This window comes from Propithecus coquereli, unplaced genomic scaffold (genome assembly GCF_000956105.1).
Source record: "Propithecus coquereli isolate 6110/MARCELLA unplaced genomic scaffold, Pcoq_1.0 Scaffold14, whole genome shotgun sequence".
Taxonomy (NCBI): Eukaryota; Metazoa; Chordata; class Mammalia; order Primates; family Indriidae; genus Propithecus; species Propithecus coquereli.
The window spans coordinates 3,854,826-3,879,222 of record NW_012138302.1 but is presented as its reverse complement, the minus strand read 5'-3'; the positions used below and the strand labels follow the sequence as shown (position 1 = coordinate 3,879,222).

General features: G+C 41.4%; 1 protein-coding gene across 1 annotated transcript in view; it reads right to left on the bottom strand.

Annotated features, from left to right (window-relative positions):
- The window catches only part of JAK1 (Janus kinase 1), a 120,689-nt gene extending 98,071 nt beyond the window's left edge, over positions 1–22,618 (bottom strand). Inside the window, exon 1 of the mRNA XM_012639450.1 lies at positions 22,403–22,618. The gene's annotated coding sequence lies outside the window, so the exon portion shown is untranslated. The remainder of the gene's footprint in view (positions 1–22,402) is intronic.
- Positions 22,619–24,397: the final 1,779 nt, after the last annotated feature.

Genomic DNA, 24,397 nt, shown 5'->3' with positions numbered 1-24,397 from the left:
ATGGCCATGTTCCAGCTTGATTTTACTGTTCCACTTCCCTCAACACCAGAACTATTTATCTCCTCTACTCTCAACACCAGAACCATTTATAAAGCCCAGAACAGCTCTAAATGAAACTAGTAAGTAAACTATTTCTCCAAAACCAAACCATATACTTTCATGTTTCTCATGAAAAAGCAGAGTTCACTGAAGAAGAAACCTAGAAATAAATGTTTCCTCATGAAGTCCGTCTTCTTAATATTTTATGTCTACACAAGGATGTGGTGTGGGCAGAGGTAGCCAGCAGCACTACGGTGTCTCAAGACATGCTACGTAGTGCCCCAGAACAGAATCATAGGCCTCTGCCTACCCCTGCCATTCTTAAAGTTATAATTAATATTAAAGTACTTAATTAATTGAATTAAACTGAAGATCCATCTAGCATTCTTTTCACAGGGATTCGGTTGGGTCAACTGTATTTGGAGAACTACTGTCTGAAAGTCAGTAACATATTTTGCCCTAAAGACACTCTTGCCCCCATGGCGCACTGTTCTGGTTCCCATCAACCTTCTTGTCTAGAGTCAGGAGGATGTCATACGATTTTGTAAGCAGTAGATCGGTGCATGAAAGTAGACATATGAGCACAACACATACCTCCAAGGGTGACCACGCAACTGGGAATAGCAAATGGCAGTTTACTACCCATTATATAAGACAAGGAGAAAAGCATAAACATCTACCCAACCCCAACTCCAATACATCCACCCAAGTTCACAAGAGTTTCACAGTTTGCATAAGTTCAGAGTCACCAGCTTGGAGCTAGCAGATAGCATGGCTCAGTGGTAAAAAGCACAAGCTTTGCAGTAAGACAAGAGTTACTCACTTATAAAATGAACAAGGTACTTAATGTCTCCAAATATTGGCTTCTTTATCTTTAAATGGGGATAATGCCATCCAATACACAAGAGTTATTTAAGGCCTAAGTGAGGTATATGCAAGGACACATACTGGACACATAGTATATATGTAATTTATAAGGTCACAGTCATGGATATAATTCCCATACAAGGCTTTAAAAAAAACTCACAGAAAACTACATGATTTCTGTTTGCATGCTGATATCCAGCTGGTATGATGTCTCTAGTGTATGTGTGCCACACAAGTCAATAAAAGCAGGAGCCAGAAAGGGAATAAGAGAAAAACAACTTAGACTGTGGGTGCCCCAACTGGGTGGCTCAATACCATTCCTTTCTAAGTAAAAACCAGCATGCAAATATACTCTAGTGTTTTTAATAGTGCTAAGCTTCATTGTTTTGGAATGCATATAAAATATAAGCTCACCAAAGGAAATGCTGCAGAAACTTCATACAAATATGCACAAATGCTCAGGTATGGTGTGCACCTATAGCCCCAGCTACTTGGGAAACTGAGGCAAGAAGCTCGCTTGAGCCCAGCAGTTTGAGACTGCAGTAAGCTATGACTACACCACTGCGCTCCAGCCTGGGTGACAAAGCAAGATCCATCTATAAAAAGATGCATATATGTATGTGTGTGTGTATATATATTAATATATATGTTTATGTATATTCACGAATATTACACACTGCCAGGCCTTCTCACTTAGAGCTGCGTATAAAATACAAGTGACTAGATGCCAACCAGCCTGTAAATCCTATAGGAACAAGCCGTACACATAGGCACACTGATGGCTTCAAGAAGAAAAAACAGGTAAGTTGACAGAAAAACAATAGAAAGCACAGCAAGAATTCTAGCCTGAAGCTAGTTAGCGTGGAACGAATACACTCTGTGTGTATTCGCATACACACACGCGCAAGAACACATAACTCAACAGACCCTGGGAGAGAATCCCTATTACGATAATAACAGCCATAATTTATGGAAAACCTATTTTATATCAAGTTTTTCTATTTCAATTTCTTAAAAAAATGAAGAAAGTGAGATTAAGAGGGGTTTGTTGTTCCTAGGCAATAGAGTCAGCAAGTGGTAAAACTTAAACCCAGGTCTTAAAACTTCGACCTATGCTATGCTCCATAAGCACAGTGCACAGCACAATTTACATTCATCACTGAAACTGACACAGAAAAAATAAGTTGTACTCGGTTACCTCAATGTAAGAACAAAAAAATATATTTACCTTTTTCATCAAAGTTTTTAAAATATGGTTATTACAAGAATAAACTCTCACCACCTAGAAAACTTATCCCAGAATGATTCATCTCTAAGGGTTCAAAAGAGCCAAGAATTTACTGTAACTTGCATCCACATCTGAGAAAAAAATTCATTTCTTAACTCTAGAGATTCGAAACACTTAAATACAGAATGCAGCAATATTACTAGAAACTCCTTCACTTGGGGCTTTCACTGGGGCTTATTCACTTATTACTCTGACAATAATTAGAAATGAAAGATAAGACAAAGATGATTTGTCTTGCTCAACCAAATATTTTAGGGACAAAAAAAATTAAGGAAATTAAATCAATAATTACTTCAAATTTCCCACAGTTAGAATGAAAAGAACTGGCCTCTTTTCAGAGTCCTCTGCTCCTTCTATCAGAGAAGCTGGGGCTGGAAAGGGGGCCTCAGAACTGTGGTGTTTGTTACATTCAAACTCCCACAAAGGAGCTTCATTTTAATGATGGAGAAACCAAAGCTCAGAAGGCATGAGGTGACTTAACTAACCAGGGTCTCAAAATCAGTTACTATCAGATTCCCAACAAGAATCCAGGTACCCGACTCTCTAAGTTAAGTGGCATGTCTGAATCTAAAGACCAAATGGAGAGCTTGAAGTCAAGTAAGTGTCCCCTGGGACTTTGGGGCATTCTCCAGGGGAGGCAGGGAAGATGGAAGTGTGATCTACAGGATGGATTCCCGGAGGCCCAGAGAAACCCTACCTACTGGAGCCGGGTAGGCCTGGAGCAACTGCAACAAGGTGGTGGTTCCTCACAAATATGAGAATGATTCAGAATTAGATAAGATCCAGAAAAAGAGCAACTAACTCCTGGATGAACATAATGACCAAATGCAAAGATAAACTACCAAATTAGAAGAAAAGATTATGGTGTCTTATTCGAAGCATTTACATTTGAATGATGAGATTCAATATATCTTGGATGGAAGTAGATATTTTGACATAAAGGATAAAGAAGACATGTGGATCTGGATTGTCAGGAAGAAAAAGACACACTAACATTTCCTGCAGGAATTTATCACTGTTCCATTAGAGATGAAAAGAACTATGCAAAAGCAATCCGGCCATGTGCTGGAGAACCAGTGTGGACTGTTCTGATACTCAAAGACAGTACATGTCATTTTTGGCACAGGCAGCACAGTGGGGCTCTCCGGAGACTAATACACTACTTGTAAAAGTACTAACCACAGTAAGAGAGCAGAAAATTAATTATTTTCTTTAAAAAAAAAAAAAAAAAACTTTGCCAATCTGTTTGCAAATCCATGCTATATTATACAGAGAGGGAGAGACAGGCAAAGCATAAAAGGTTTATGTAAAAATTGACAGATTTAGAAATATAAATGTTTTTGAGACAGAGTCTCACTGTGTTGCCCCGGCTAGAGTGCCGTGGCGTCAGCCTAGCTCACAGGAACCTCAAACTCCTGGGCTCAAGCAATCCTTCTGCCTCAGCCTCCCGAGTAGCTGGGACTACAGGCATGCGCCACCATGCCCGGCTAATTTTTTCTATATATTTTTAGTTGTCCAGCTAATTTCTTTCTATTTTTGGTAGAGACGGGGTCTCGCTTTTGCTCAGGCTGGTCTCGAACTCCTGAGCTCAAACAATCCGCCCGCCTTGGCCTCCCAGAGAGCTAGGCTTACAGGCGTGAGCCACCGTGCCTGGCCTCCAAATTTTCTGAAACATAACTCTCTCCTTTCTGAAGAAACTACCTAAATAATACCCTGAAATTGAGGTTTGGGATGGAACAGTCTAACAATTAAGTCAAAGAACAGGAGAGGAGGATAAAACACAGATATCCTTTATCTATGCTTTATTTGAAGAATTTGTCCTCTCCCAGCTCTTGGATGCAATGCTCCATTTACTATAGGTTCCCTTGGTTTGGTTTTCACTAGTTACTGACAAAGCTTAATCTTATCAAATCCAAATCTAATCAATAAATATTTACTTACCGACTAGGTATATTGACTCTCGTAGGAACCAGGAGGCATGGAGAAAGGAGTTCATGTAGTGAGATTGGCGCTAGGTTCTGCAGACTTTGTCTGACTTAATGCAAAGAAGTTATCTAAAAAGCTGTCATGCTAGGAATTAATGTCAAACCAGTTTGCTATCTAGAATCTGAGAGGCTGCATGGAAGTGCCATAAAGCTGCACAGGAGGTGCCTGAAGCAAAATCTTAACAGTGAACTGCACTCTCCAAGGAGTGTAGTTATAAACTTGTTGTCACAAGTCTTTTCAAAAGGTAAGTCAGCCTTGCTGATTTTACAAAAGCAGATCTAACCAATAAAACAACTTTAAAACACTAGGAATACTATCTATGTGAAATCATTATAACCACTAATCAGTACAAGATGCATCCTATAAAATTACTTTTGGGCTTCTCTCTTCATCATGAAGGATTAGCAGCCAGTACTTTAATCATTAGGGGAAAGGAAGCCGACCCTATTTTACTTGGAAGGGTTTTCAAAGCTCACTGCAACACACCCAGCAAACACAAAAGGACAAAGCTTGTCTCTTCCACAGCATTATCTTCCAGCCATTTAATGTGGCTTCCACTTCACACCTCCAGAGCACATCTTGGAATCTGGCAGCCCGGGATGTTTATGGTGCTTGGGGGGAATCTGCTCAGGCACTCCACAGTCCACACGGCTGTATATTCGCCAAGGAATCTATAGAAATTACTGCCCTAAAAAACTAACTGGGCAGATTTATGATGTTTCTGTTAAAGTACAGTGTGTGCTTTTTAAATCATGGCATAAATAGATATCCAAAACCTTAAAATTTGAAAAAACTTTGAGATGACAATACCACTTATAGCACCCTAAGGATACAATTGGAAAATTGCACAAAGATGTTTATAACAGGATTATTTATAGAAGGATAAACAAACAACATATATATACACACACACACACACACACACACACACACACACAAATATATATATCCCACAGTAGACGACTAGGTAAATAAACTTTCACTTCACCCATACAATCAAAAACTATGTACCATAAAAAGTTGTGATACGATAATCAAAAGTTACTGGGAGGGAGGGGGGTTTTTAAGGAGTCGCTGCTGAAAAATCCATATAATAAGAGCATTATGTTCTACAATTTCCTTGAAAACTTTTTAATCTATAGGTTCACACATACATGAAACAAAATCTAAATCATAAACATTAAAATATTAACAAAAACATTTATCTGTGAATGGCAGGTCATGAATTTTCATTTATTTCTTTTTTCTAAAATGTAAATATATTATTTAAGTTATAGTTCAGCAGCTATAGCAAATTTCAAATGATTGCCTAGGAAGGGCCAATTATTAGGCTTACACCCCGACTTTTCTGAAAGGAAATACTAGAATGGCTAACACAGCATTCTGTAGGAAACTCTGCTTGTTGAACATAGCTTGAATAAATAAACTATCTAAAACTAATTCAAAAATAACACTTTAGGGAAATATAAGTGTCTTATGTCTGTAGAGATCAAACATAATCAGTGAAAACTCCATAAAATATATATCTTTCTTACATAAAATCAAAAGGTTACAATTATTTTGAATTCACAGCCTGTAGCTCTTTTAAGACTTAAGAAAAAAGGTAAAAAAGAAAGAGGAAACAAAACCTCTCCTCAGAGGCCCAAGTCAGGGTTAGACTGCTTTGAGGCACCCCATTTCAGACATAAATACCTTGACTGAATCACTTCCTCAGGCTGTGTTCCCACAGTGAGCATGTGCTGAGAGCAAGCCCTCTCCACAAGAACAAGGTAAGGGCAGGTAAACTGGAACTTAAGCATGTGGTATTGGCCTTGACGGTGACCAGAGGCAGCAGGCCTGAAGTCCAAGCCTCAGGAGGCTCTGTGGAACCGGGGGCAGGAGAAGGGTCAGTGAGCAGCTGCACTGGAGCAGACTGCAACACGCAGACGCGTTACAAGACCAACTACACCTGCAGGCTGTGCTGTTCTCAAAAACCAGTCAAGGGCAGCGCAGTCACAGGGCACAGCGGAAAAGCATGGAGTTTGGGGCTAAAAGATAAAAATGCCTTCGCCTCTCTGAAACTGTTTAAGTATCAAATGAAAATTATACAAGAGAATGCCTTTCGATCTGTAATGAGCTCTCAACCTTTTCTTGTTGTTGTTCTTAATATAACTGTTTCCTCCATTAAGGTCCAATTAGCCTGGATGTGCTTGCAAAGTGGCTTTTCTACTGACAAAAGGACGAAGCACATAAAAAGAAAATGCCCAACAACTAAAGAGGCCCCCCCCATAGGACAAACCCATAGCTAGCTTCTTACCATTGGTTATCGTTTGTTCAGTAATATTTTTCTGGTCTTCTGCTCAACAGCTGGGCTGAATCAGGATTAGGAGGATGAACGAGAGAGACTTGGTCCCTAACCTCTGGGGCTTCCAGTGTGGCAAGGGTGAAAGACAGCATCAAAGAACAAGACCCAGAAGTAAGAGAGACCATGACATATTTAAGAACCAAAAATAGTCATCAGGGCTGGAGTGCTGACTGCCATTATGGGAGTGGAAGGAAAGAAGGGCTGGTGACGATGAGGGGCTCTTTATCCCATGCTAGGGAGTCTGGACAGACCCGATCCGAACGGCAAAGGACAGCAAGTGAAGGATTTTAAGCAAGGCAGTGACATGTTCAGATGTGCTTCATAGAATGATTGGCCTGGCATCTTAGAAAATATCCCCACTGAGCAGAAAAACGCCAGACACCAAAAGTAGAATCCATTTCCCAGGTAACAAAGAGTTAAGCAAAGGGCAATATGCGCATGTTTTAGAGAAGCCAGCAAACTTGTGTGATTTTACATCTGACTAATGTAAAGGGCCCCCACTCCTACTGGTCGTGCAAAAATACACCGCATTTACTAGGATATTTCATCAGCCTAGAACCGATCTAAAGTTCTTTTCCTTTATAATAACTAAATTATACAACAAATAATAAGAATTCTCACTACAATTTCACATTCGTGGCTTCCTCTGCACTTACAGACTATCATTTTCTAATGACAAGAAGCATCAAAACAAAAGGCAATGAATTCCCTTCATGTCATTTGAAGAAAACTGTATCTGCCAATAAATAATTATAATGGTCAGTATATGACATGTTATTAGCCAGCAGGTTTTCTGTACAATAGTCAAGAAATGAGCAGTTTCCTGCCAATGGTTAAGGCCATTTGTGATCTAAGTTTCTGTTCAGTTTTCCAGAATTACATATTAGAAGTCATAAAATTGGTTATAACCTTTGATTCAGTAAATCTATGCATTTATCCTAATTAGTTAGCAACAGAAAAAAATGCTATTTGTATGTTTTTAAAGGTTCCCTATAGTAATCCATAAAATTGAAATAGTTTAAATATTCTATAATAGGGGATTTATTTAAGCAAAATAAATGTACTATCTATATACTAATTACTGTATCATTCACATATGATTATTATGAAGATTCTACAATAGAATAAAAAAGTTTAAGTGAGAAAAGACAGATATGTATATCTGTATAATTAAAATTACTTAATACAGTACATACTCATATATTACGGGCAAAGACTGGAAAAAAATAAAAACAGCTTTAACATAGGAGTAAATGTCAACACTAATGGAAAAATTTTTATTAAAGACCTTACAGATTATTATTAAAATTTTAGAAACTGTAACAAAGTATTATATTTTGTAGAAACAAACTAAGCTTGTGCTGATTAGTTTGTTCCTAAGAAAAAACATCAATGTGGGCTCAGTGCCACCCGTCCAGCCCAGCCCTCAGACTGGGCACCCAGGACACCTCACACAAGGATCCTGATCTCTCTGCTCCCATGAGACACTGTCCTTCATAATATTCAAGGTAATGGGTAGATCCTAAATTATCCTAACTTTTCTTAAATAACTTCTAAATCTCCTACCCATATATATCTCAGCCTCAGAACTATTTGAACAGATGAGTAGCTTCCTAAATTCTATATGCAACTACCTTCTATATTATTTTATCACTCAATCGCAAATCCAACATGGTGTTATACAAAGAAAACCACTAAAGTAGTGGCCAACAGAAGTCTAGGGCAAGTCACATAAGTGCTGATTCCTTTTTCTCATTGTAAAATTGGGAACCAACTGTTAAAATTATTACAAGATTTCATAACTGTTTGCTAATAAGCCTTAAACAGTACTTATTAGACAAAATCTATAAACTCAGAACCAAATATTCAGGTTCATAGCAGACCTGTCTCCATGACTTCTTAAAATCATTAGAGCTATCAGTTCTAACCTGAGAAAAGTAAACAAGACTACAAGCCAAGAAAAAACTCGTTTGACTGCTTTCCTGTCTCCAATAGTCAAAGCAATATGTATTCTCATAAGTGTCTGGCTCCCAAACACCCTTCAGTGTCTCAATTCGACCTAGCATAAGCAGTATTTTATCTGATTGGCAATTGTGTGGCAATATTCCTCTTTTGATGTTGCCTGATCCTCACTCCATTGATTTCTTTTATTGAAATGTATCAACCATACAGAAAAGTATAAAGAATCATTGATTTTTAAAGAGGATCAAATAGGTCTCCTCACAGGGTTCCTACTATGTGCCAAACACAATGGCAGTGGTTCACTATAAAAACGTCAGCAACAGATGGATGAGGACAGACAGTTAAGCAAGTAAGTGCAATGATGTGCACACATTCCAGAATGTGCCTGCTTTGGGAATGATACATAACCCTTTAAAGCATACCAATGCAGGTAACACATTCAAACAAAATACACTAGCAGTCTTTTGCTTATACACAGTTCTGCCTTTTTACAAATTCATTCCCAGTTGGTTGTTTGAAAGTTGGCACACATTTCCCCCCTGACACACTGCTGTAAATGTGGTTAGGTTTCCAAGCCAACATATAAAAGACCAATGTAACACATAAAGTATCTGAAACACTATACATGTGCCCTACCAAAAGAGCAGAAAATATTACTGCAGCCAAAAAGAACGTGAGTGATTTTGTCATCTCAAAAGCTGGAACATGAGGAAAAGCAGAGTGAGGTTAATAAGAGGTGCACATAGAGTCCCAAAGTGGTGCCTGGAGGCTTTAAGGCAACAGAGCTCAGAGATGTTGAGACCAAGGGCCAGGTAGGCCTGACTCTGATCAAATCCAGCTTCCCCCACTTAAAAGCTGGGTGTCTTTAAACATGTTATTCAACCATTCTTAAGCCTCAGTTTACTGATCTGAATGTCTGGCACAGAGTAAACATTCAATAAATAAGGCATTTTACATATTTTTTCATTTGTTTGAGACTATATGGCTTTCAACTTCCTTGATATAAGAGTATCCTTAACACATAGCTGGGTTTATCAGTTATTGTTAGAAAATGTTCAGTTTCCACATAAAACGAGATTTTTTTCAAAATATCTAAGCAAGAAATGTATAAGGGAGGGACTGATGAAAATGTATGACACATGAGAAAAGGAACGCCTGAATTAAAATGAAACAACTAAGAGACCAAGGACAGACGGAAAAGGCAGGTAAACATATAAAGAGGAGTCTCCCAATAAGAGAAGACATGAGGTGGGATTCGAGGGAACTTCCAAATGACTTTTGGGCTGTCTACATAGGGAGGGGAAGGGAGGAGGAATAATTAGTGGCAAACCCGTACAGGGTATTGGTACATGTACACACAGATGCATACACACATAAACACACATTCTCATTTAATCCTTACAATCCCATAAGGAAGGTGCCACTATTGTCCTCATTATTATCCTTTTACAGATGAGGAAACTGAGGCACAAAAAGGTTGAATAACTTGCCCAGGATCACTTAGCTAGTAAAAGAGGCCATGATTCAAACTCACTGGCTCTGGTTCTAGATGCGGGAGTCTGAACCACTCTTATTACCGCTGTTTTTGTAATGGGAAGCCAACCATTTGCATAAGGGGGTTTCCTACATCAGAAATTCACAATTTGAATAATATCTACCTATACAGTTCCCACTTATAGAAGTGTAAACATTATGTAATCATTTACAGATTTTCTGGCAACATTCAGTATTTGGAGTGACGGTGGGTAACAAACTTTTATTAAATGCTGCTGGGTCCCAGGTACGGTCTGAAGCTATTTCACAGGTTTTACCTCATTTAACCTTCACAAACTCTCATTTGTGACAGGCACTATTAAGTCCATTTTACAGCTGAGAAAAACTGAGGCTCAATTATGATCCCAAAGTTGCAGAGGTAGTAAGTGGCGGAAGACGGCCTCAGATCCAGCTCTTCCTGGTTCCAAGTCCAGCATGCTTTTCACAACACCACATCTGGTATACTCAGACCCAAGCAGGTAAACACGGCACATGTTATATAATAACCAGGAAATATAAAGCAACAGTAAATCTAGTTTGACTTAAAATGTCAAAAACATCAATGCAATTTTTAAGCTAAATATTTCACAAGAAAATACTAAACTTTCTTTAGGACAGGTAAATTAACACAATTGCCCTACCCAAAAACTTTTTTTAAAAAATTCCTTCAAGTCTTCTTTATTACTTTGCAGCTAACAATACCAAATACTATATTGTATAGATGCACTGAGGCACTTCTTCAAGGACCTGAGACTGCTTCAAAAACATTAGGTTAGAAAATAGGATAGGAACAAGTTTCCTAGGTTCTTACTTTAAATGCCAATGTCAGCCAAAAAAAAGCTTTTTTAAAGGGTAGAAAAGTAGGTTTTTAATGCCAAAGAGTCTCAGATTTGAATTCCAGCTCTGCCATTTATTAGCTTTGTTAATCTGGAAAATGATGCCATTAAGATCCAACTCTCTGGCTATTACAAAGATTAAATTAAATATCAAATGCAAAGCACATAACCCAACAGCTGACGCACAGTAAAAGCTTACTAATCATTAGTCTCATCCCCATGCTTCCTCTCTCCCCATTTGGAAGACGTGCCACACATATCAAAGACCTGGGAGACATGGAGACATGAGCTACCCCAAGCTCACATTAACCTACAGAATACAAGACACTTACAAGGCACTTTTCTCATTCTCTACCAAACCCACATCATGAATCCCATATTGCCTCAAAGCCTGTTTTATCCAGTATAATTACCTCTTTTACCATCTTGTTGTCAACACAGGTTGGGGAAACCAAGGGGCAACTATTCATATTTCTATTACCAAAAAGAGAGAGAGAGTTGAAGCTACCTATATAGATATAAAAGGCATAAAAAAGGACCATTAATTAAAAGAAGGACTTACCACATGTGACAAGTAATCTGGTGGGGAGACTGAGGTAGAGAGATTATTTTAATAAAATTGGATAGCAACCAGAAACTAGCAAAGGATTTAGCCTTGAGTTTTCTGGCAAGGAAACACAATGAGTTACAGAGCATGCTTTTCTTTCTTTTTATAAAAGGAAACATCAGTTGCTGAGGAGGGATACTGATAACTTGTCTGAACTTACTGCTTTAAGCCACTGGCAGAACCAAAGACTTCCAAAATACTCGGTAATCTTTCACAGAACTGTACCACTTTATACAAGAATCAGAATTAAATTTGACCCAACTCCCTTCAGTAAAATGTTCCCACCCTGAACCTCTTGTACACTTGGTAAAATTTGTACAGTCCTACAAAGGATTTAGCATTTATTCAATAAACACCAGAATGCTGCCTGTGAAAGGGGTATTACAATGACAGACAAAGCTCTTATCCTCAAGGACCTTGTGACTGCACAGTGGAGGTAAGTCTACAAAAGAACTGAAGTGCAGGGCAGAACACGATGTCCCAGAAGAGAGGACCACACGCCACCAAGGGAACACATGCATACATGTCTCCTGTTGGGGTGGGGAGGGGCAGAGGAAGAGATCAAGGACATCTGAAGGGCCCTTGAAAGTTGTAGAATTTTGACAGATAGCATAGGCAAAGTGCATTAAAAAAGTAAGAATGCAGAAAACCATGGAAACATTTGAGACTTGAATGCAAAATAATGAATAATCAAAGCGTAAAAGGAAAGGTAAGGTGAGGTCTTACCACAAGGAACCTTTACTACCGGAGTGAGGTGGAGTTTGGACTGTTTTCTATAGGCAATAGGGGGCTTCTAAAGGCTTGTGATCAGAGAATTCTATGACCTGGGTCAAGGTCACAGAATTCAGTCAGACTACTCAACATCGGTGCAGGACAGGGGAGAGGCTGGGGGAAGGGAGACTAGATTGGAGCTTACTGCAATCACCCAGGAAAGCAAGCCAGAAGGAAGTGGGAACCATGAGAAAGCAAAGGTGCAAAAACACCGGGAGGGAGCACTGAGGGGGCCTGGAGAAGTGCCATATGTGAGATGGAAGCAAAGGGAAAGATCAGGATGAGTCTAAGGCAGGGTCAGCAAACTAAGCCTGCAGGACAAACCTGGCCTGCTGCCTGCTTTGTACAGCCAATACGCCAACAAATTTTTACATTTTTAAATGGTTGAGGGAAAAGAACAATATTGTGTGACAAGTGGCAATACAAATTTCAGTGTCCATCAAGTTTTATTGGAACACAGCCACACCCATTAGTTTACATATTGTCTATGTCTGCTTTAATATTCAGTAGTTGTGACAGAGACTGTAACAGCCCTCAAAGCTGAAAATATTTACTGTCTTTCCCTTCACAGAAAGTTTTCAGAATGCCGGTCTAAGGTTTTGAGGGTGGTGGACAGAAATCATATTAAGAGAAACAGAGAAATAAATCATCCGGTAGTATGATGAGGGGTCAGAAAGAGAGATGACATCAATTTTGGAGCAGTTAAATGGGTGGTGTCAACAAGACACCCAGATAAGGGGGCTCAGCATGAAATGGAAAGATCATCCCACCCTGGAGTGTCAGCACTGGCTACATCTTCCGCCTACTGTATTCTTCCTCCAGGTCATCGCACAGCCTGGATCCTACTCAGTGCTCATCTTTCAGGGCTGAGCTCAAATGTCACCTCCTCAGGCAGGCTGCCCCACACCCACTCACCTAAGCATTCTCTATGCATACATTGCTAATTTTCTCCATTGCACTTATCACCACCTGAAATTATCTTCTATCTTAGAATGTTGGCTCTTAAGGGCAGAGGCCTTCCCCCTCCTATTTCCCAGTGCCCCCAGTACCTTAAATAGTGCCCGAAATTGCTCTGCCAGTATTTGGGGAGGTAGGCAACAGAGAGAAAGGAACATAAATAAAAGGGACAACTGGAGCTCAGGCAAAAGAGGGTCATCTGCACAAATGAGATATGCCATTCACAGAACTTTCAGGAAAGTCTTCACGGGGGAAGGGGAGAGGTGACAGAAAGAGAAGACACCAAAAAGAGAACAAAGACATGGAAAGGGGCCTGGCAAGGTGACTCCCACCTGCAATCCTAGCACTGTGGGAGGCCAAGGCAGGAGGGTTGCTTGAGCTCCCGAGATCAGCCTGAGCAAGAGGGAAACCCTGTCTCTACTAAAAATATATTAGCAAGGCATGGTGGTGTGCTCCTGTGGTCCCACCTATTCAGGAGGCTGAGGGAGGAGGAGGTTTGAGATTACAGTGAGCTATGATGGGGAGGGGGACGCTACACAGTGCAATTTTGTCTCAAAAAAAAAAAAAAAAAGACACAGAAAGGGAGAAGGAATTACTGTGTCTCAGAAGCCAGACAGCAGGGGGTTCGGCCAGGAAGGGGGTTTTCAGCAGCATGAAATGTTTTAGATAACAACGGCAGAAAAAAGGTGTTAAAATGTGACAGCAAGAAGGTCACCAGTGACCTCAAGGAAGCAGTGGAATCCAGTTTGCAAAGGGTTAAAGAATGAGTGGGTGGGAGGAAGCGAAGATTGTCAAGGCACTTGGCAGCAGAGGGGGGAAGAGGGGAGAGGAGCTGGGGGAGTCGGGCGGGAGCAGTGACTGAGGGAGGGTAGGGTCCTTCTTTTTTTTTATAGGACCCAAATCCCATCATGTCACCACCCTGTTTAAAAGCCTCAACTTCCCCTCCCACCTTATGATAAGGCCTTGCTTGATCAGGTTCCTGCCTACCTCATCAGCTTGCATCTCTGTCCTCTCTGCACCAGCTGCAAGGTGTTGATCCTACCTTAGGTCCTTTGCACAAGCTGTTCCGTCTGACTGGAAAACCTCCTCACTCTCTTACAGTAGCTTACAGATTTCAAAGTACAAAGATGTATTGCAGAGAGCCCCTTTTCTTACTGCCCCCCTCCTCTGCCTCATGGCAAACTAGACATCTCTCCTGGTATTTGGCGTAATTGTAACAAATAGTAATACAGTTGCTGAACAGTTGTCTTTTCTACTAGGAAGGAAACTGAGGGCAGAAGCCAAGCCTGTCTTGTCCTCACATACTTGTGATCTACAGATAGTTGTTGAATAAAGGAATAAATACGAAAACCTGAGAGCATTTTGATCTAAAACAGCTTGTGCATCACAAGTGGCCTACTTCCTAAATCTCCATCAAGCAGGCTTTCCGTTTATGTTCAGGCCAATCTGACTTCCTCTGACCTCGTCCTATTTCTAACCAACCTGAGTGAACGGTTATTCTAAACAAGTAAAAAGATGAGCTTTTCTGGAGTCACCACCATACATCAAATGATTTTCCCAATAAGATATACAGTGATTGGTGGACCTGTCTGAAGTTTTACAGAATGGCTTTAACCGAACAAAATCAGTTAGAATATTAAATTTAGGCATTAAGCATTTTTTAGTCTGTATTGTGAATTAATGCTAAAATAGGTTTGCAGGTGTATTTGGCAAAAGATCCACTGCGCCTCTTTATAATATAAATTGCATATGTCTGCGTGTGATCCACCAAACTAGTTTAATAACAAGATTTTTCTCTGGAAGGATATACATTTGGTAGATTTTTTTTCCTGTTTTTTTTTTTCTCCTTTTGTCTTTTCTCTTACTATAACATAAAACATTATTTTAAATCCTGCTAATTGAAAAAAATTGCTATAAATTATAGCCTTGCTACAGTCTGAGCAAATTAACTGTGCAAGCAAGAAGCCTACAAATCTAATTGTGCTTAATTGAATGAACTGTTGTCAGTTCTAATACCCTTAAGCCATTTAAAACACTAAAAACAAACAGGAGTTGCAGTAATTACAAATCGTTCTTATCTATTTCTACTTTATATATTCAGACTGATCTGAGTTACCCAATGTACCTGAAAATAACAGACCTAAATTTACTTTTTGAATACTTACAGGTCAACCTTTTCAACAGTTGAGGTGCACTTCCCTACCCACTGTCCCTCCACAAATCAAATTAGGGAGTTTTACTGTCTTCCTCATACTAGCATGGGAAGACAAAGAAAGGTACAGCTAACTCTTTTGCTGTCAAAGCACATGGGTTAAGAATGCTGTCAAGAGCTCTCTTCCAACCACGTGGCAACTACTGTTCCTCAGAGTATGAATAATGTCCAAGCCCAAGAAACCTGTCCAACATGTTAACACCAAGAAGGAAATACATTCAAAATATTAAAAAATATACATCTATGATTAGGAGGAAGGGCCAACTGTTTGTACAATTTTACATTTGGGGTAAATCTTGCTTTAGGAAAGCTAAATATGCATATAGAAATAGAAACCTGAAAACAGCATTCAGTGGAAACTAAATATATATTTGAGGGGTCCCTTTAAACTCTTGTAATTCCTCAACAGCAAAATTCCCTGGATTATTATTTGACTTACAAGATTTTTAATTTCCACACAACTCTGAAGACAGCATTTTACAAACAGGTATGCCAGGTGCCTCTGCCAACAGCCCACTACTTGCTAAGTAAACTGAATCAGTGAGGGCAACACCGTATCTTTACACTGACTTTCCCAGAAAGTCGAATACATTCCTACCAACTTAAATACCTCGGATGGCATTTTCAGTTTAATAAAAGCACCTTTGTTACTCATTTTTTCCTTAAAAATAGAGTAAAACCTAATTTATCTAGCACCTCTGGTGCTGTCTACATAATAAACCCTTCTAGATTTGAGAAACTGCCTTCTTTAAGCACCTAAGCTTTTCTGATTTACTCATTTTTAATTAAAGCCTTTCTCATATAGAATACATCTATTTTTTGTTTTACATCTGCTGGGTGGCACCTTCCCTACGATCTTAAAATATTCTGAATATAATTTGAGTTTTTTTTAAAAACACACAGTATATTTACCAATAATTTTTTTTTTAATGTAATAGCTAGCACATTTTTAGCTCATACTGTGTGCCTGGCACCATTCCAGAATCTTTAGGTGTAGTCATTCAATCCCAAAACAATCTTTATTGTCATCTTGTGAATAAAGAAACAGGCGTAACTTGCACCAAACCGTCTAGGATCCAGAGCCTCCAAAAGCAGACTATCGAAGCCAAGGAAAAATTAAGGCTTAAATACAATAAATCTGTTATCTATACAGGTGTGATAAATTAACCAGATTTAGTCTCCAACAGCTGGGTTCAAGTGATCATTATCTTCTAGGCAGACAGCCACAGCTCCTCTTTTTAAATTCCACAGAGGCAGCCTTCTCTTGCAGATCACTCAAGTAACTGTCCCTGAAGAGTTAAAGCAAAAATTCCTCACTGGCTTTTCATTCTGAAGAAAATCTCTTCTCTGAATTGGTCCTGTAGAAATTCTCTGAGGGCAGCTTCTTATCCTGTCCCATCCCCTCCTTGCACACCTCCCACCCCCTAAATGAGGTGTTTGAAGTTGTCCTTTTCTTTTAGAGAAGTGAACTTTCACTTCATTTCAATTATGCTCTACAACTTGACCTCTTCTCAATGGCTTGGTCATCACTACTAATACTGATAACCGAACTACACTGTGATAGCGACAGCGACAAATCGACAAATCGCTTACAACTGCATCTGCCCCTCCACTAAATGCCCCAGGTTGTTTCACTTCTGAGTTACGGTTCTGCTTTTTATCAACCAGTAGAAACTACTCATTCACTTCTAAGATAAAAATTAACACTGCTGGCCTCTGAGAAAGTGCCTCCCTGGGGGGCCAGGCGAGGTTGGTCACACCTGTAATCCAAGCACTCTGGGAGGCTGAGGGAGGAGGATCGCTTGAGCTCAGTTCAGGAGACCAGCCTGAGCAAGAGCGAGACCCCATCTCTACTAAAAACAGAAAAAGTAGCCAGTTGTAGCAGCACGCTTCTATAGTCCCAGCTACTCAGGAGGCTGAGGCAGGAGGATCTCTTCAGCTAGGGAGTTTGAGGTTGCAGTGAGCTATGAGGATGCCAAAGCATTCTACCCGGGGCAACAGAGTGAGACTCTGTCTCAAAAAAAAAAAAAAAAGAATGTGCCTTCCTGTATTCATCTAGTTAACAACTCCTATCTCTTAGATTTGTTGTATTTAATCTTTGAATGACTTAAAAACCAGTGAAACTGTCAAAAAATCCTTTATAAATTCAAAGCAAATCAAAGTAGGTTTTACTCCACTATAAGGAAAGCATATATATGGACTTCACGACTTCTCTTTTGGCTCTAAGCCTTTCCTGTTTCCTAGCAGTCTTCTGGATGATAAGCAGTGACTAAAATAAAGAGCATTTTCTGTGATGGGAGAAGGAAAAGAGTAGCACAATGGTCAGATGAAGTTCATCCTCTTTCAAACTTTCAGTGCTTCAATTCCTCTATTTGCTGCTGATGTTATTGTTGAGCTCAGAAACTTCGAATGGCTTCTCATTCAATACAGGCCACAGCCCCTGACCTCACACTGTCCACAGACTTCTGAAAAGAGTCACAGTCTTCACAGTCTGGCCTCAACCTGCATGTCCAGCCTCACCACCTTCCACTCCCTCCCAGGCAGTCTTTGCTCTAGCCTATTGGCCGCTCCCAAGTCTGTCACCGACACCACGTACATGCCCACATTTGTGCCTTTGCTCATACTGTACCTCTGCCTAGACTTCCTTCCCATCCTGAAACAAGGAACTCCTACACACTCCTCAAGGTCCAACTTAAATGAAGTCTCTTCAGAAAGGCACCTGACAAGGGATCCAAGCAGGGTTTAGTTCTCTTCAGGGTCCCAGTGTTCTTAATTCCAAACTATACTAAGCATTACCCACACTGTGTTACACCTACATATAGCAAGCTTATTTCCATATATAAACTGTGTCCTATCCACCTGCCAGGCACTCCGTAGGTACCAGAGAGATGTTTGTGTATGCAAACAATGAATTAATCCATAACATTATAAAGAAAGAAAACAAAAAAGGGAAGCTACTCCAGAGTCCTCAGACTCCAAAGGAGTTCCGTGAAGGCTTCTAGGAAACATTCCATAATCACAAAGCAGGATTTGCTCATTTGTATGTATATAATCTGCAACTACGACACTCTGAACCTCAAGGGTCTTCAACTAGACTCTAAACTCTGTCAAGACAGAGATTTTTGCCCATTTTTTCCTGTATATTTCTTCACTTTCTGAGACTCACTACAAGAGTTCAACAAGTATTTACTGCTATGTGAATATTACTGTTAAATAAATTGAGTTACCACAGAACAAATGTACCCCAACAAATAACAGCTCTGTCTTTTGGCCAGAGTAGACGTAAAAGAAATTTTCCTTTTGCTTCTAAAGCAGGTCTTGTCTCCAGACTGGGCAATTTACTAACACAGCACCAAGGAAGAATGTGTGCTCAGGGCCAGCTGCAAAGAATCACAGATCATAAAACCTTAGAAGTGAAGGTATCACGGAAATGAGCTTAATGTTTTATGCTTTCTTGTTGCCTTAAACTGCCAAAAATGCTGGTGCACTTCAGGGGGAAGAATACTCATAGGAATTAGTTTCCTGCCCCTGAAACCCAGTCACAACATGGCAGCTGTTTCAAATTCCATATTAGCAGAGGGTTTGTGAGACAGGAAGCAACAGTGGCGCACCTAGCTGAGTACAGGGGAGAGCAAGAAGCAGGGAGGAAACTACAAGCCAAATGAGAACACAGCTTGGAGGTTAGCACGACAAGGATAAAAACAGTTAACCAATTTCTCTAATGCCTCCTATAATGTAATTTACCTTTACACCGTTACTATTAAAAAAGAAAAAAAAAAAAAAGCACCTTCCTTGGTCACTAGCTACTCTCCCCTTTTCCATCATTCATTCTTCTCCCAATTTTAACCATTCTTAGAGAAAAGAAATTGGGAAGAATGTGATTGTCCTTAAATGGGAAAGGGAGAACAAAAATAACGTTTTTCCTCTACTTCTTACTTTCCTGTATTTTCTGATTTTCCTATACGAGTTTTCCCTCTTGTTGTAATGGGAAAATAATCTTCATATTTAAAGAAATTACAGAGCTAAAAAGTTTATGATCTGACAATAAGAAAACTACATAGGCTAAATAAATCCTTTACTCCAAAAAATGACTAACAAAAAATTCCATAATATCAAATCATTCCCCCTGCCTTTTCCCCCAAATAGCAGTATATCTAACAATTCACTTATAAAAATAATGCCCTCATAATAGATATAATTTGCGTAGCACTTCGAAGTTTCCATGTATTGTGTGTGCATTATTTACCAGATTCCCCCCAACAACTCTGTGTGGTGGCCATGGTAGATACTTTAACTCCATTTTACAGATGAGGAAAATAGATGCCTGAAGTGAAACAATTTGCCATGACAGTAGCCCACATCTTCCTGTTCCTCACCCAGTATTCCAAAACAGGATTTCTCAACCTGGGCGCTATTGAAATTCTGAGCCAGATAATTCTTTGTCAGCTGGAGGGGAGGAGGGTTCCCACTACATTATGGGATGTTTAAGCAGCATCCTTAGCTCCTACCCGCTAGAAGCCAGTAGCACTGACCCCTTCCCCAAGTTGTAAAGATCAAAAATGTCTACAGGGCGCAAAATCGCACCCAACTGAGAACTACCCGTCTAAAAGAATCTGCCAAGTTCCCTCAATACCTGTATTCTATTACAAGGCTCCATATACCATTGAGCCACAATAAATCACAGAGCATCAGATGCTGCTTGCTCAGCAAGATTCAGTTAATTAACCAATTCCCCATCCACTTAAAACAATTTTTTTAAATGTGAAAATGAACAAGAAAAATTTCTTTGTATAAATATTCACATCTCAGGCAATAAATCTTCTAAAAGCATATCATCATATCATTAGGACACAATAAAAATATACAAAATGATATGTGTGTTTAGGGGGAAAAAAACACCAAAAGAATCTGAGAGTTAGAAAACACAGATCTTGGTCTTTGCTAATAAGCCTTATCAATGCAGTTATACCTTAGTGTTCTCTCTGCAAAAGTGGGTACAAACCTACACGTTCTCAATACTTGCTTCAGTTGAAAGTATAGCATTAGCCAAATTAACATTAAGATTGCCTAAGTTACGACAAAATGAAATGTAGTTGTATTTTGGAAAATGTTTCAATTATTTTTACCTATGTCTAATTTATGCACTCTATTATCATTTCCCAATGGTATTAAATAATTAGTTCACTGTGGATGGGGAAAACTATTTAAACTGGCCGTATTGAGTGTCACACTGCAATTCTAGGACTTAAAAAATAGTTTTGTAGCTATTTAGAGCAATTGAGATATGACACAGTGAAAGTGCTTAGTTGATATGATATACAGAATAAAAGAAGAGGTTATGATTATTCCTATTCATAATGTCCACAATCACGCAGGTATATTGCCCTTACATCTTCAAATGCGATCTGGATCTATACATAGACATTTTCTCCACATTACAAAACATACTGTACCAGAACTGTCTGCTACCCTGGTGGTCTCCATTAACCTTCACCACAAAGTACAAACGAATACATTGATCCTTCAATTAAAATGATTCCCTGGTTTTGGAAAACATCAGAGTCACCAAAAGCAGAACATGGAATACAAAATGGGGTTTGGCAAAGGGAGGACAAAGATGTAATCAATACAAAATGTTCGTGTTAAAAAAAATCTTTTTCCATTTTGCATTATGCCCATACGTAACTCAGATCTTTTCTAAAAAATTAGCCAACAACCAGACTCCATGATCACATATAATTTTCTCTGCATTACGCTCATCTTTGAACTACCCAAGGTTTTTAATGCTTTCCTCCCCAAAAGAATTAATGACAATTTATACCGCTATAAATCCCTGCCACTGAGAGAAAAACCTTATGACTCTGAGGGGAAAAAAAGAAGTTAATGACATGTATAGTGATGTATCCAACCAGAGACAGAAGGCAGCTCACAGCCACGTATTAAGAGTGGAAGGAAGGACCAGGTCCCCTTCCCCAGCCAGGAACACACAGGAAATCATAAAGTATATATACCCTCCAAAAAAATGTGTACACAAACACCTGGCCTAATCGTACCTTTTATCTAGAGAAGTTCCTTCCTAAATACACATTGAAGAAGCCTACGTCCCTGGAACCTTGGGGAGTGACTTTAGAGGAGTGTTTGCTAGTCCTGCTAAAGCGACGTCTCCATCTGATGCTCCAGGTGGGCGACCGCGCGCGGATGGGGTCGGAGGAGTTACACAGGGAGCCAGGGACCAGCCCCAGTTTCAGTTCATCAATCCCTTTACCGTAGGCTTCACAATTCCCTGGGCAGCTCTAACTGTTCCCCTTCCCTGGTCCTCTCGCCCAGGGTCGTCTTTCGCACTTCTCGCTGGCTACCTGGGGCCAGGGTCCTAACAGAACCTAAAAAGGGAGAGGGCGTTTCCTCAGCTTACGGACGCCCACCGCTCGGCTCCAAATCCCAGAAACTTTCCCTCGCTGAGATGGCAAGGAAGGAAAACGCTCAGACCCTCAGCCTCCATCCTGTGGCCAGAAAAATAATATTTCTCACCACCGCCCCCCCACCCCGACCCGCAAACCCCGGCCAGGAGCTGGCGGTCAAGTTCTCGGTGCAGCGAGCGAGGGACGTCAGACCTTAAGCCCGCGCCCGTATTTTGGGGTGGCATAAACAGGATGTCAGCGCGTTCCGGGCTTGTTTATGAAAACCTGCGGTGCGCTCGGGGGGAGGGGGCGCCCAGGCTTAACCTTTCTCCTCCCGGCCGGGCGCCCCAGCCCCGCGACCTCCCCGCCGCTTGCCGGCTCCGCTCGGCTGGAAATCCCCCGCCTTTCCCGCCCGCACCCACACGCCCCCAGCCCCACCGGGCCCGGGGGTCCCGCGCGGCGCTCGACGAGCGGCCCGGGGTGCACAGCGCCAGGACGGCTGGAGAGCGGCGGCTGCGCCTCCGGCCAGCGCCAGGCTCCGCGCCCCTCGCCCGTGGACCGCGGCGCCGCAGGCTCCTCCACCTCCCCTCGGTGACACTCACCACTTCCGTGTGCGCCGGGGCCGGGCGGCTCCGGGTCGCCGCGCGGCTCCGGGTCGGGCGGCCGGCTCGCTAGGCGGCCAGCCCCGCGGGGCCCCGGCGTGCGCGCGCCCGGAGCTGAGGAAGGGGCGCGGGGAGGGCGACCACGGCTGGGACGCAGGCCCGCGCTGTCTGCGGCTCCCGGCTACTCCGCGGCCGCCGCGGCCTGCGCTCGGCGACGAACCGCCTCCCGCCCCGCCCCGCGACGGCCCCGCCTCCGCGCAACGTCATGAGCCGCGGCCCCGGAAAGGGGGGCGGGGGCCGCGGTGCCCGCGGCGGCACTGCGGAGGCCCAAGACCCTGCGCCTCCCGCCGGCGCGCCCCGCCCCCATCCGGCCTTGCTCACGCCCCCGCCCCCGCTCGGCTCTTCTTGCCGCGTCTTCTAGAAACACCGATCGAGGGAGGAGAAGTCAGGCAGCACGCGAAGTAAAATTGTCAGGATTTGCCCATAGATTGACCCCCCCCAACTTTGAAGTCCCCTCCACCACTTCTTTGTGCACTTCGATGCATAAACGTATCCTAGTCCTCCGTGTACACCTCTGCTCCTTGTCCCAACCCAGTAAGAGGTGAGCTCGTGCAGCACTAGACACACGAGCTTTACAAGAATAAAAACCCCAGCTTTGAGAAATTACTTCAGATCCAACTCATTCTGTATTTAAAGAGCTCTTTAAGGGAAAAACAACAGCAACAACTTATGTGTAAGAGTAGTAACATTCGTTGATACCTAATATGTGTCCAGCGCTTTTCATTTTTTACTACAAATCCCTCAACGTGGATATTATCCTTATTTTATTCATAAGGAAACAAATTTAGTCTTAAGTATCTTGATTAAGGCAACATTGTAGCCAAGATTCATACCCCGTAGGCAATCTAGAGCCAAATCCTGACCATTTTGCCTCCTAGATATCTCTGCAATCAGTTCACCTCTCTGTGTTCCCACAACTTTGTCCAAGCCGCTACTGTCTCTCACCTGAAGTACCACAAAGACTTCTTAATTTGTCACTCCGCATTCACTCCAGTTCCCAATTCTCCACAATGAGCTTTTCAAAATCCAAATCCGTTCCACTCACTCTAGCGCTTAAAACACTTCAATGACTTTCCCCTGAAAAATCCTTGGATGAAAATTCGTTCAGGCCATGCATGGTCAGAATTCCGCAGCTTCACGGCGCTGTGGACTGCGGCTGCTCCACCTGTGCTGACATCACTAACTCTGTTGGATCATTCCTGACGACTTGAGGGTTACTGCAATCTAGACTAAGACATGCTGGATGTGGTATGTGGTAGGGGAAATGAGCGTCAGATCTATACTCTTGGATGTTAGGTTTGGCTTTCCCCATTATCCACCTGCGTTGCCTTAAACAAGTCTCAGTGTCCTCATAAAAGTTGAGCAGCAGCCTAAGTGATCTCCAAAGTGCCTTCTGGAAGGAGAGAGAAGAGCTACCAAAGAAGACTGGAGATTCAAATTGGGAGGGACGCAACCTAGCTGCCTGCATTGTGGGTGTTTATGTGCGTGTGTGTTATCCAGCCTGCCACACTATGAACGCCTCAGGGTTGTTTGTATTATTTTCTTCACCTGTTAAATAGGGATAATACCTTCCTTACGGGGATTTTGCTGAAGGCGAACTAAGATAATAAAGGCCTGGCATGAGCTCAGTAAATCATAGTGATTTTATTGAGCTGAGCTTTAAAGAACAGGTTGGAGTGACATGAAGACAGCGACGTGAAAGGGCAGCATTTCAGGTGAGAAGGGTAATGAAAATGGAAAGTCAAGAAGGCAGCAATGAACCCATTGGTTTCAGTAACAAATCTGGCTGTTCACAAAGTGGAATCAGGTGAGAGGGTCTTGGTCGAGTTTAGATCCATTCTCTTGTACTGGGTGCTGAGGATTCAAATTAAAAAAAAAAAAAGACTCAGTTCCTGACCACTATAGAGTTTGAAAGATAGGCAAGTAACAAGTCAA